General features: G+C 45.8%; 1 pseudogene across 1 annotated transcript in view; it reads right to left on the bottom strand.

Moving 5' to 3' along the window:
• The window catches only part of LOC309797518 (3-hydroxyisobutyrate dehydrogenase, mitochondrial-like), a 48445-nt pseudogene extending 34200 nt beyond the window's left edge, over positions 1-14245 (bottom strand). Inside the window, exon 1 of the transcript in view lies at positions 14030-14245. The product of the transcript in view is annotated as a 3-hydroxyisobutyrate dehydrogenase, mitochondrial-like (transcript). The remainder of the gene's footprint in view (positions 1-14029) is intronic.
• Positions 14246-14871: the final 626 nt, after the last annotated feature.

The following is a 14871-nucleotide window of genomic DNA, read 5'->3' on the forward strand; positions in this document are numbered from 1 at the left end:
CGGCGGGCTCGGCCCCCACGAGCGACTCCAGCCTCAGCTCCAGCTTCTCCCCCATGTCTTCGCGCGCGGCCCCCGCACCGTGCTAGTCTGGCGCTTGGGGGAGGGGCGCGGCGCCGCCGGCGGGGGCGGGGCACACGGGCGGGCAGGCGGGCGGCTGAGAGGAGGGGGCCTGGCCTGGGCCTCAGCCGCCGCCGCCGCCGTGCTCCCGTCCGGCCCCCGGTTCCCTCTTTGTGGTCACAGGCCTGGGGCCTCCAGCGCTGCTGCGAACTCGGGCCGGCGTGAGGCGAGCACAGTGAGCCGGGGGCCGGGGCGAACCACTCACGGCACGGGCGGCCCACCCTGTGGACTCGCCCGCTCTCACGACGCACGCACGCACGCACGCACGTCTTCGGCTGACCCCGGCCACCCCCACCGGCCCGAAGTGGGGACCCGAGGAGAGCCCTCGGGGCCTGGGGTGGCGGGTTCGACTCCCGCCCTTGACGTACCGTGACACACACATCCCCCCTCCCCCCCAATAAGAAGACTATAATTCCTCATTAAATATGACAGCCGGCATCCCGGCTTCTGTTCACAAAAATGCCGTGTATTTAGCCTATGCTAGGCACCAGACCGCGGACGCTCAGTACTGGCAAAAAAGGAAATGCCCTGCCCTCGTGGCACTGCCATTTTAATTGGAATAGTAGTGACAATGGTCAAGGGAGAAAATAAAGTGTCATCATCGCCACGGGGATGGTTAATCTCATGTGCGCACTGCGTGGGGCCCCGGCAACCACAAACATTATTCCAGATGTGGCCAGGAAGGTATTTTTCGGAAGAGATTAACGCTGAAATTGGTCCATTTTGCGTAAAGGAGATTGTCAATGCCGCGGCGTGGGTGGGCCTCGTCCATCAGTTGAAGGACTGGAGAGAAAAATGAGGTTCCCTAGAAAGAGGGAACTGTTCCTCCAATGGCCTTGGGACATCAGCTCTTCCCTGTGTCTCCAGCCCAGAGTCCTGCCCTGACTTGCCTGCCTCACGGTCACGAGTCAACTCCTTAAAACAAAACTATATATGTAAAAATACTGAATATACACAAGCCTATTAATTTGTATATGTGTGTATACATATTATATATGTATACACGTTTATATGTGCGTGCGTTTGTAGTATATGTGTAAGTACTATATACAGTATACATACAAGCCTATATGTGTGTGTATATATTGTATGCATGTATGTGTATATATGTATAGTATACATATTATAAATGTGAACATGCTGTATATATACACACACCCATATATTGATATATGGGTATATATGTGTATATATGTGTATATATACAGTATAGGTACACTGTATGTATGTATGTATACAGTGTATATTTATATATAGGTGTGTATATATGTTGTATACCTGTATGTGTATACGTTGTATAGGTATTATATGTATATATGTATATATGTATATATGTATATACTATATATAGACACACTTGTGTATGTATTTATATGTGTATTTACATGCACATATTTACATATAGGTGTGTATGTGTGTGTATACATTGTGTATATGTATGTGTGTATATCTTATATATATGATATATGTATATATATGATAAATTTATATATACAGTACATATATATTTTTATGCTACATGCTTTTATATGTAGGTGTATATGTGTGTCTATATGTACGTGTATGTATTGCATATATTATATATGTATGCATACTATATATATACACACACCTAAATATCTTTGTATGTGTGTATATATGTATGATATACATGTACCTAGGTGTCTATTGCATGTTATACATATGTGTACATACTGTATATATATAAACTATGCATTTTATGTGTGTATGTATAGTGTATATGTATGTGTGTATTGTATATGTGTGTATACATACTGTATATATACAAACTGTGCATTTTATATGTGTGTATATGTGTGTGTATTGTATATACTATATGTGTATATGTCTGTATGCATACTGCATATATACACAGCTGTATATTTTTGTATGCATGTACATATGTACGTGTGTGTGTATATATACACACATAAACCCTATGGGTTCTGTTTGTCTGGAGAACCCTTACTGATACGGACACTTATGACAATTGAGCACCTGCCCTTTGCCAGCCAGGGAGCCAAACACTTGTCTTTTCGGTGTCTGCCTTAAGTGTCACAAGTCCCGGGAGGCAAGGTGATGCCGCTCCTACCAGTTGAGGTGCCCAGGGTCAGAGAGGTGCACAGTGCGGGGGGCTGGAGCCTGGTGGAGCCCAGGTGGAGTTCTAGCAGCAGTACAGCCTAGCAGTCCCACTTCCCCGGGTGCTTCTCACAAAGACGCCGAGGGAGAGACTGGGTCTGAAGGAGGGGATGAGGAAGCTTCCGTGGGTCCGCAAGCCCAGACCAAGGCTGACTCGTCAAGGGTGTTAGAGGTCAGGACTGTGGTTACCCTGGGGGTGGGGTTACACAGAGCCATTCCCATTCTGAAAAAGTATCCATTCTGCTCTTGTTTGTATGTTTACCCCCCTCCCCCAAATCTTTTACAAACAGATTCTCTTGGCTGCTGGGAGCACACACGGGGAAGTTGTGTGTGAGAGGGTGCAGTCCAGGGGACAGGGAGGTTAAGACCCCCACCCTTAGGGCCAGGAGTGCCTCAGCTTTGTGAGCTAAGGATGGCCCGCGAGGTCCCAGAGAGAAGGGTCCCTACTCCGTCCCTGCTCCGTGCACCCCATTCCCAGCCTGAGAAGCCTAGAGCCACCCCACACACACACACACCAGGGAGGAGAGCCAGTCACCCTGGCTCACAGGCTGCGGCTCCAAGACTCCTGGCACTAGGAGCTCAGCTTTCATGCCCTAGGACAGGGCCAGAGCTGTTGTCTCCGGAAACTCTCTGTCTCTCGCCCGCCCACCCTCCCTCCCTCCTCCGCCTCTTCCCCTCCCGCTCCAGCTGGCCTGCCCTCCACCCTGCATTTCTACACAGGATGGCTCACAGACAGCTGCTCCCTGTGTCCACCCACCACCATTCGATGGATGTCAAAGCAAGCCCTGGGGACTTCCCTGGAGGTCCAGCGATTAAGACTCCGAGTTTGCACTGCAGGGGGCGCAGTTTCGATCCCTGGGCAGGGAAATAAAATCCCACATGCCACACGGCACGGCCAAAAAAATAAATGAATAAAAAATAAAGTTATAGTGATGAAACAGCCCTAGTGGTGATAGGATGGGACATACAGCTCTATGGTATAGAATAAAGGTCCAGAAACAGATATATGAGAACTTGATATGACAGAAAGTGGGGAAATTAAGGAGTTTTCAATAAATGGCATTAGGACAATTGCATATCCATGTGGGAAAAAGTAAATTAGAAAAAAAAAAAGCAAGCCCTGGTCAGGTGTGACCTTGGGCCCAGGGCCATTGGCACACGTTGTCGTGTGGGATGTTCTTCCTTAGACTCCTCCCTCCCTCCTGTGCCACTTTCCCCGCCAGGTAAAGAACTCTGCCTGGTCAATAAGACCCTAGAGGTCCTTGGCCATTGCTATTGCAGTTGGAATTGTTACTGTGTTTACATAGGGTGACCAACACCCGCCTCCAGTTTGCCCAGGACCACTCAGGTTTGAGCGCTGGAACTGTGGGGAAACCCTCATTCCCGGGGAACCCCAGAAGGCTGGTCAGCCTATTTAGGACGGATCTCTCACTTGATCTCCCAACCCCCGAGAGCCAGAAAGGGAATCTCGCCCCTCCTTCCATTGTAACCTTCATTCATTCATCCACTCATCCCTTTATTCAACTCCTTTATTCAGCAAGTATTTATGAAGCATCTACTACACATCAGACACTCTTCTAGGTGCTGGGGACAGTAAACTGAGAAGGTGTGATTTATTACATAGGGATGATGTCTCGGAGACCACTGCAGGGCAGGGGAGCTGGGAAAGGGAAGGGGCAGTTCTAAATGCAGGCTCTGACGGGATTGGGGCAGACCTTGCCCTGGGACAGGCTGGTTGCTTCAACACACCTGTCCTCACCCAGGGCCATCCTGCCCCCGCCTCACCCAGTTCTTTGGTCATGTCTGGGGAAAATCTGTGGTGGTCACAACTGGGTGGGAGGGGCCCCTGGAATCAAATGGGTGGGGCCAGGGATGCTGCTGAACCCCACACAGTGCCCAGAAGGGGCCCCCAGCAGAGGATGAGCCGCCCCAAATAACCCCAGTGCCGTGGGGGAGACCCTGCACTGATATTATTCAGACCCGCTGGTGCCCCTAGATTCCTGCACAGGCAGGGACTCTAACCGGGTCATCTCTGTATCACGAGGTGACCTAGAGTGGGGCAGCCAGGAGGGCTGAGTATCAGGGGTGAAATGACAAATCTCTGTGCCCACTCTCCCCGCCGCACCCCAGGGTCGATGGCCTCTATCTCCTCCCTGTGCAGGTAGCTTTTCCCTGAGCCATTTCTTCTTGTCAAGGTCCCTGTCGCAGGTTGGGTTCCCCAAAGATGACGTTGAGAGCAAGGATTGGAGTGCAGGTGGTTGATGTGAGATGTGAAGACAACAGATACAGCTGCCATAGGGTCCCGCAATTCCACTCCTGGGCATAGATCCAGAAAAAACTCTAATTCAAAAATATACGTACACCCCTGGGATTTCCCTGGTGGTCCAGTGGTTAAGACTCCGTGCTTCCAGTGCAGGGAGCATGGGTTCCATCTCTGGCCAGGGAACTAAGATCCCACATGCCGTGTGACAAAAAAAAAAAAAAAAAAAAAGAAAGAAAGAAAGAAAGAAAGAGAAAGAAAGAAAAAGAAAGAAAGAAAGAAAAGATACATGCACCCTAATGTTCATTGCAGCACTATTTACAATAGCCAAGATGGGGAAGCTACCTAAATGTTCACTGATGGATGAATGGATAAAGAAGATATGGTACATATATACAATGGAATATTATTCAGCCATAAAAAGAATGAAATAATGCTATTTGCAGCAATGTCGTGGATGGACCTCGAGATTATCATACTAAGCACTGTGAAGTGCCTGGGGCAGCCACTCAGAGCAAAGCAGCCACCAACCCTGCTGCAGCTGCCCGAACAGAGAGTGGAGGGCGAGGGAAAAATACGTTGGCTTCTCCCATCCCCCTGCCCTCCAACCTCTGGCCAATGTTTTCCACTGGCTGAACCTACCTGGAAAAGAGTTGGCAAGGAAATCTGGGCGATGGGGTTTGCAGGATCAGCCCTGTGACACGGAGCAGAGCAGTGGAAAGACAGGGAGACAGTCTGAGGCAAACAGGCCAATGGCAGCGCAGTACCCACTTCTCCCTACCTCTCCTGTGCCACTGAGTGGAACCATCTTCATGCGCGACCTTTCTCTTCCCTCATCTCCCACATCTACCCATCCATCCTCTAAGGAGCTCATCCATTCCTCTCTCTTCCTCACAGCCACCGCCATCACTCACTATCGTTACTGCAGCAAGCACCGCTCTGCCTTCTCCTGTCTCCAGACTCCCTCTTCTAATCAGTCACTACACTCCAGCCAGAAGGGTTTTTCTCAAATGCCTATCCTACGTCACTCTGCCGCTTCGAGTCCTACAATGGCTGGCCCGTTGTGCTTAGGATCCAGTCCACATTCCATGGCAGGACTTCATCACATCTCCAGTCTCCCCTCCCCTGACATACGCTTCCATCCTCCACATTCCCACATCCTGAACCTCAGGCCCCTGAATTTCCTGGAGCGGCTCTCAAGTCAGGGCCTTCACACGTGCTATTTGCTGTCTTCACAGAGCCCTCCCCTATCCTGCACCTCTTCTGACTTAAGCCCTCTCATGTTGGCCTCAATGGCAGTACTTCTAGGAAGACGTCCCTGGTCCTCCTCACCTGTGTTCCCTTGCACCCAAGACTTTCCCCGGTGGTAGGGGTATCAGATTTAACAAATAAACCATGCAAGTTTAACCGGGTGTCCTGTATTTTTATCTGCAACCCTACCTGATAGGCACTTGTTCCAGAGTATGACAATTGCATGTTGACATTTTAATTTCCCTACTAGGCTCCAACTCGCTTAAGGATAATGATCTTGTCAATACGATTCCCCATTTTGCTAACTAACTAGGTAAGGTTGGATGAATGGATCAGTGACTTGTGGATGGGAGTTTTTACTTGAAATCGTATAGAACTAGACTTCAGCCCTAAACAGGAGAGATGCTTAAGAGACTCAAGGGAGGCTAATGACAATTACTCACCCAAGTGGAGGCTCCTAGGTTGGTTCTGGGCCAGCCTCTCAGGGTGTAAGAGAAGAACTTGGAGGTGGAAACTGTACACTAAAGGGAAATGACCAGAAGGTATGACTGGCAATGATTATGTAAAGCTTTCAGGCTGCACAAAGCTAACAGGCTAACTTCAGCTGGTTTGGGGATTGCTCTGGCTCAGTTCTGAGTCCTGCACACAGCTGGAAAGTTTATGCTCCTGCTGCTGGGGTTAAAACAGTGGAAAAGGCCAGAAGGGTGATGCCAAGGATCATCGTACTCTTTTGACCTCGCGATGGTTTTCTAATAGAAAGCTGAAATCTTGCTATTTTCAGACCCGGTACCCAAGGGCAAGTACGTCACAAATATGAAAAAAGTGAGAAAGGTGGAAGAAAGGCAAATTAGAGCCCACCATCTAAAGAGGCAGCCTCTACTGGCTGCAGACAAACCTCCATGCTGCAATGCAGGCCCAAATTTTCTCCCCCTTCAAGAAAAGACAGGAATCAAGATGTTAATGCTTCATCTCATGACTTTTTTTAACATGCCCATTAAGTCAATAAGTATTAAATGGTTCAAAAAGAACACAACTATAAGTTTATTACTCCGTGCGGGCCTCCAACACTTTACGTGGAATCAACATGTGTCTCCAGGCTGAGATTCCCCTCAACTTGCAAACCTCAGGCAGATGCTGATTCAAATCCCAGAAGCCTCTAGTTGAAAATCAATGTCTGAGATGCTCTGCGGAATCTAGGGAAGCATTTGCTAATTTGCTCTGGGGCGAAATCTTCTATCAATATCAATCAGGCATGAATGTAGATAATTTTCCCACGCTACCAATATAGTCATCTATATGTTTAGTCAACATTTATTGACTATCGCATGGGGAGGTTTGGTGGTCAGTAAACAGTGGAAAGAGGCCCAGAAAAAAAGGGGGTACACTCAGGCTTGAAATCCACCAGGTACACGCCTCTGCTGCCATACCAGTTATTTATATACTTATCTACTACTTCCATCCTAGTTGGTTAACAGTCTCTGCCCCAGCCCTAGCCCTGTGGGCCTCAGACCCCAGCAGTGGGCCACTCATCTGTGGCCACCTACGGCAAGGTGGTGCTTTCCTGGAGTCATCCTCCTTTGGCCACTTGTAATTTGGCCCTCTTTAGGGTACCATACTAGTTGTTCAATATTTTGAGCATCACACACCAACTCTCCAAAGAGAAAGTCAAGTGATAAAGGTTCCCCCAAATGCTCACGTGGCTTTTGTCTCTCCCTAACCTCTTTTCTTGATTAACTCCTGCGCAACCATTCAGATCTCAACTCAAATGTCACTTCCCATTTCGCCGTCTGGACCGTGTCTCCCTGACATTTATTCTCAGAGCTCTGTTCTTTCACTTCATATCTTGTATCCATTTGCTTATTTGTTTGTCTGCCTCCCTGATGAAGCTGTAAACTCCATAAGGGCAACAAAAAGCAGAACTTATTTGGCAAACTGCACAGGCTTCTATATGGTTTACGTGGGATTGGCCACCTACCCAGCTCCAAAGATGGGTCCTGTTGTATTCCAGCCAGTTAGCATGTCCCTTCCTCCAGGTCCTACTCATTGGCACAGGAACGAGAACCTGATCTAAGGCAGCCCAAGCAGAGTGAGGCTGGACACTCTGGCGAGGAAAGCAGAGCTACAGACCCGTTCTGAAGAGGCAATGTCACCAATGTGGTTATCATGAAGCATGACACGAAGGAGGACAAAGACGCAGAGTCCCAGAAAGGTGGCTCCAAAGGGTACACAACATGGGCCTCTCGAGTGAACCAGATCTGGGCTGGCCCTTGTGTTTGGACTGTTCAGTTACATCAACCAATAATTTTTTTCTTTTTTTTTTTTTTTTTTTTTTGCTTTAGCCAGTTGGGACCAAGGTTTCTATGTATTGTGACCAACAAAATCCTAACTGATATATCTTGTCCCTGTATCCACAAGAACCTTGCTCATGGAAGACACCATATCTTGAACAATATGCCATCGGGAGAACTGGAGATGGCTTAATGGGGGAGGTGACTGGGTAACATCAGCTGGAGCCTTAATTTGAACATAGTTCTTTAGAAAATATGTTAGACTGCCCAAGATTTAAATTCATCAGAAATTCAGGAGTATTTTCCCCGGTGTGTTTTACAGCAGAATTGTTCCTACCTGAGGTTACTAACCTGCTCACCTGTCAGTTCCTAAGAACTCCTAAAGATTTCTGCTTCAAATCCTGGACTTTCAACCTAAAGAACCTATGGTTTTAAATTGGGGGAAGGGAACAGGAAAGAATGATTCAGCCTCTAGCTGCTTTTTACTCTGCTGGATAAGATCATTAATTTTTTCCCCCAGAATGACCTGTGACTTCCTACATTTCTTACATTTCAACTTCAAGTTTCATTTCTCGGGATGCCTACAGCTTTTCACCTGGCTAGATGGAAGCCAAGATTTTACTTTTCTCTTGGGGGCTATTCTGCTGGGCTAGAGTCATTAGAAGCAACTTTAACTTCAGGTTATTATAAATATCACATCTTTTAAAGCATAATCAGGCTATGTGGTTCATGATCTGGTTATTAGATTAAAGGTCTGTGTGGCCAAAGGGCTGTACTTCTACAACTATTGAGAAATAAACAACCTTGACTAGTTCAGGGAAGGAAAAGTCTGCAAGTCGTTCCCCATAGCCTGATCAGGGGATTCTTTTCCTCCTTCCCTGATTCACCAGAAAGCACACTTGCTCATACTGTTCACATTCTCAAAATATGTTTGTTACTCTCAGAGCTCCTGGAATACATATCCTCCAATGGTTGCCTTTTGTCAATGAACTGTTCTGCACAGCTCCACTGCTTATATTTTAGGATTTTTTTTCCTTTGGGAGAGAGAAGAGTGGCTTGTAAAACTACTAGTGGAAAATAAGCATTAAGAATCACTTCACCTTCTTCATCAAATAAATCCACCTGAATTACTGGTTCTGTGAACCAGTATGTAATTCAAAAGTTTGATGAAGAACAGAATACTTTGAGTCTCAAAATATCTCTCCATAAATTACTTATTAACTACAAAGGGACAAATAATAACTTCACAGTGGAGAAAGTGCGGGGGCACCACCTTAACCAAGATGCTAATGAGACAGATGACCATCAAGGGGCTCCTGTAAGGATGCACAGAGAGACACACCGTCACCTCTGTGGAACCCCATCCAAAGCACAGAACATGAAAGAACCATGAGGAAACAGGACAAACCCAGAATGAGGATCATTCTACACAACAACCAGCCTATACTCGTCACAAACTCTCATAATATGAGGAACAAAGAGGCTGAAGAATTATTTCATACTTAGACCAAAGTGACATGAGAACTAAGTGCAATGCAGGATTGTAGACTGGTTCCTGGCCTGAAAAATTTAGCCATTAAGGATGTTACTGGAATAACTGGCAAAATTTGAATATGGATGGTAGATCAGTCAGCAGTATCAATGTTAAATTTCTGACTTAGACCACTGTGCTGTGGTTTGGTAAGAAAATGTTGTTTCGCTTAGGAAGTAATCACTATTTCCAGGGAAAAGGGCAAAATGTGTCCTTACCCTTAAGGGGTTCAGGAGAAAAAAACATGTATATATGGAAAGACAGTGAATGCCAAAGCAAATAAAGCTAAATATTAATCATTGGTGAATCTAGCTAAAGCACATACAAGAGTTCTTTGTACTAATCTTGCAACTTTTCTTTAAGTTTGAAATTATATCTATAACTATATATCTACATCTATATAGATATACAAAAATCAACACACACAATTCAAAATAAAATGCATCAACCTAAAATCCAGCCTATTCTTCAGGTATTGTTGGCAATCTGAAGAGAAACAAAGGCTAGGATACCAAAAGGGATTGGGTCAGTAGATTCATTCATTAGGACCCTGAGTACATTTCTACTAACTTAAATTATGCTTTCATTTGAATCAAACATTTTGGACTGCCTTCAGCTTAGTGCCAATTACTTATACATTTAAACACTCAAAGGATGAATTCCATACTTTTCCCCAAGTGAGGCACAAGGCTGTCAGTATTCTCGTGTGCTAACGAGTAAGCAAGGCCAATTTCTATAACCTAACTATAGGACTTCTGGGTACGTAAACTTTTTCTCATATGCCCAGTTCCCTATTTTCTTAGAAAATCCAATTTGCTCTGGGATTTCAAATACCACAGGCTCTTGTTTTTGTTACAACAAATGAACTATTTTATTCTGTAGATTCTTAAAAAGAAATTCAATGAATCTTTGCTCACTGCTAGCTTTTTGAGATCTCTCCCAATATCTCTTTGATCAAGCTTTTCCACCCACTCTGGAATAATCCAGGGGTAATTAGAACTTCTTACCTTCTTTAGCCCAAAAGGAGCCAATTCATCACAAGCTGTCATGGATTCTGATTCTAAATTACCAAGAGCCCCATTACTAACAGAGGCAGGGAATCTTCTTTGCAATTAAAGTGATTGATTTCTTTGCAGACGCAGTAGCATTTCACTTTTTAATTATGTTCATTCGGATCAAATGTGAGAAAATTCTTCCTCATTTTATTTTCCATCCAAAGGACACGATACAACAAACATTAATCCCAGAGTGATACAAGGCCAGACCTGCAAGGGCCTTAGGTGGAGCTGGACATCTATCAATGGGTCTTGTCCATTTTACAGGGTCTTAGTGGCTCCTTAAGCTCCAAAGGGGAGAAAAGGGACTAATTATTTGTTACATCACATACTTCACCTAAGGGCTGGCCAAACCTTCCAGCATCTGCTAAGTTGTGATGAGACAGCATTAGACGTTTAGATAAACATAGACTAGCGCCGAACAGAACAATTTTGTTTCTTGTGCAGGCAAAGAACAGAGCCACAGTGCTGGGGATAAAGCAGTGTGTGCAGGTAAACATAAGCAACGAGGGAACAAATCTGTTTTTTCTCACTTAGGTGGTATTAACATGGTTATGTGTTGTCAAATTTTGAAAGAGAAAAATAAACAAAAACAGTTTGGGAGAAGAAGGAGGACACTCCGGAGGATCTGAAGGATCTGAAGGAACGTGAGGCCACCAAGGCTTACACAGATTTCCCAAGGCCTGAAAGACACCTGCCTGTCCACTTTGCTTTTAACCTTAAAGACTGGCCAGTTGTGGCTCCCGCAGCCTGTAGACCCGGGGCCTGCATCCTTGTCTCCCCTTCCCCACTCTCCACGTGGTCAGCAGACTGGCATCCGTTCACTCACTTGAGACATTCAAAGGTCAAGGTTTTCGCTCAATGAGTATCTTCCAGCGATCTGTGCTCCAGACAACAGTGACTACCTTTTGTCCTGGTATGAATGCAGTTGCTCGCCGTTTTCCAAACACTTTCACACATATGTAAAGAAGAGCCTGGGAGCCCTCCAAGATTTTAAATTTTAGTTAAAAAATGAAATTATATAGTAAGCTCTTGAAAAATGAAAACATCCACGTATGTGAGATTGTACCTCTGCCTTTACTGCAGGCTGTTTGCAAAATTCAGGAAGCCCTGCCTTTCCATTCATTAAACACATAGTCGTTGAGCACCTCCTAAGGGCAAGGCAGGATGCCAGGTGATGGAGGTGGAGAAACAGGGCTTGTTCCTTGCTCCGATGGGGAAGGCACGTAAGCAGACACCCTCGGCACAGGAAAACACAGAATGGAGGTGCTGTGATGGGATAAAAGGGTCACGCTTATAAGAACAAAGGAAAAGCGCATCCTTCCAATGCAGGAGACACAAACAAGCTCAGGAGGTTGGCAGGTGTCTTGAAGGAACATCAGTCTTGCTGAGGGGGGGCAGAAACTCCAGGCTTACCCGACGTAGCACGGGCATATATGCTCGCCACATTCCAAGAACCAGAAACACAAGAAAGAAGAAGCCAGACCAGACACCACAAAGCTGTGACCGTTGGGCTCAGAAGTCTGGGATTTTTATGAACCAAGGAGGAGCATGAAGGGGAAGTGACGGTCCAGCTGGCGGTGCTGGTAGGGGCAGGTGGGGGCAGATGAGGCTGCTGAAATGATCCACTGAGGGCTGACAGAGCTGGCTGTGGCAATGGGAATGGAAATAAGTGGAGATTCAAGAGATTTGGGGCCGGTACAAACCACAGGGACTTGGAACCATCATATGAATGGATGAGGAAGTAGGCAAAATAGACTCTGAGCACTATTATATGTGAACACTTGGATGGCGTCCATGGACTGGCCGGCTTTTGCTGTTGAAACATTTACTGTGTTTAACCAGTCACATCCTGCACTGAGCCCTTGTTTTAAGCTCTTCAAACATCCCTGAGATAAGTGGGGGAGTTACTTCAATCCTCCTTTTTACAGATGAGAGAACCATGACTGGCAAGGTTTAGCCCTAAGCAGGAAACCCAACTAACCCAACTAATTGGTGCAGAGCTGGGACGAAAGATCAGTGTAGTCCTCATTACACAATCCAGCGAAACACAAAGATGGCTCAAAACTGTCCTAGTGGCATGTTTCCAGCCTAAGTGGGACAAAGTTCATACAACTTTATATCGTGAGCTGTGTTGTAAGGTGGTCTGTTGATAACGTCCATTCCAAAAGCCAACGGAAAGCTACCAGTACGCTGAATCATTAAAAACATGGAGGTACAGGACTCAAGTCTTACACGGTTCTGAAAAAAATACCCTTCACAGATGCTATTTTTAGACTCAAGTTTTCCCAGCATAAAGTTTTTAAAAGAACAATCCATCTAAAAAGCATGTAAAGAAATTCATTGACAAAGGTTTAGATGTTTTAGGACTTTAATGTCCTTCACACGGTCAACATAAAACACTGACAATGGATGAACAATAGGGGAAAAGACTATTCAGCAAAGATCTTCCTTCTTCGGCATCACTGGTCAAACACCAGAAGGAGAACGATCACGTGAAGCAACAGTAAGGGAATTTAACACAGATTTTTAGTTTAACAGCATAACTGAAAAACAAAACCAACCAACCAACCAACCAACCGATCTTCTACCCACTGAAAGGAAAGGAAAAGTGAATCAGGGAGCTTCCAAATCTTGTGAAGCAGCTTAAAAAGGGAGAGGGGAGGGGGAAGGGGAGGCACACGACTGTTGAGAACCTAACACTCTAATGCACAAGGTCAAGGATCCTAACAAATTCTCAAAGTCTCAACATATACCAACAAGAACCGTATTATTAGAAATATAAAGGCACAGAGATATAAATGCATAGATATATAAACTATTTGGTAGTAAAAACAGACCTTGCTATACAAACATATAGTAAGTCACTTCTACCGCTTTATGAGAACAACCGTATAAAGAAAGGATCCAGAAGACCCCACTGCTGTCATCTTGCAAAGGATCAAAATTCAGCACCTAGAGGGCCCCACCCACCCTCCATGCTGTGTGTCTGTGTTTCTCTAAAAATAATAACCTGCAATTGGCATATAATTAAACCCATAGGCAGCTTTGAATATGAGATCTAGGCAGAAAAAGTAGCAGCAAAGACAACAGTGGCTGGCATTTGGTAGAAAAGTAAGAGAAGACTTTTTAAAAGCTTCCAGTTCAAGTCAGAATTAAGGTTAATTTTCAACAGCTTGGGATAGCTGTGAATGCTTTTGTGTTCTCTGAAAAAAGAAGAAAATCTATCATAAGTATGTTCATTCAAAAAAAATACTGTGTTTTTTAGCCATGCCCAGGTGACTTTCAATTTTCTACACTGTTCAAGGGCAGAGTGTATATTAGTTAGGATGTGCTCATAGCTGGTGCATCTCCAAAAAATGCTTCATGAAGGCTGCCAGCTTCTGACATCTTCGATGGTGACAGCATTACACAGAGAGGCCTGAATGCCTCCCACGGACCCAGAAGAACCACCGATGCAGCCGTTAAGAACAGGAGCATCTGGTTGAGCATCAGGATGACCCTCCTTCCCGTCACCAGCTCCTGCGAGAGTCACGGCACCTGAGGCCGTCGTGTCCAACCTCCCACCTGAAAGCCCCTGCAGGTGGCCATGAGTGTCACACATCTCAGTCATTAGAAAATTCCTTTCCAACGGCAGTGAAGGACCGTCATGCTCACAGGTAACCTAGGTTAGCTCAACTCTTCAATGAGCCTGCTGTGCAGGGGGCAGGGAGCGGGCAGCTATTCTCATGCGTGAAAACATACATCTTCCATGGAGCTCACAGAATTAACTACTCTCTCTGATGTTCAGGGGAGCAACAGTGTCTGTTCTTACACTGAACAGGCTTGTGCCAGCTGCACTAGAGATGGGATGGCACCCTTTGTGCTGTCAGAGCAGAGACTTTCAAAGGAAATTTTGACCAAAGCTCCTAGAAGGTGTGCCCCCCCCACCGTGCTCTCGGCCATGGAATCGTGCTAAGGGGCCTGTAAGCAGCAGCAGGAGCACCCCCGTAACAAACGGTCTTTCCCAACTAGTTACAATAACTGCTACTCCAGGATGGACAGCCTCCTAGATGTGTCTCCTTCAGCGTCTGAAAACTAAACCAATTCTCTGACAAGCTTCTGGATGGGACACGTACTCACCACCTATGCCCTTTCAGGGAGATCATAGTGAGTTCAAGAGCTCTGTCGAGAAATCTTTTTTCTAAAGCGTCATCTCCTTTGGTGTTGACAATGCGGAATGGAATATTC

The sequence above is a fragment of the Mesoplodon mirus genome, assembly GCF_964341445.2.
Source record: "Mesoplodon mirus genome assembly, contig: HAP1_SCAFFOLD_680, whole genome shotgun sequence".
In the NCBI taxonomy this organism is placed as follows: domain Eukaryota; kingdom Metazoa; phylum Chordata; class Mammalia; order Artiodactyla; family Ziphiidae; genus Mesoplodon; species Mesoplodon mirus.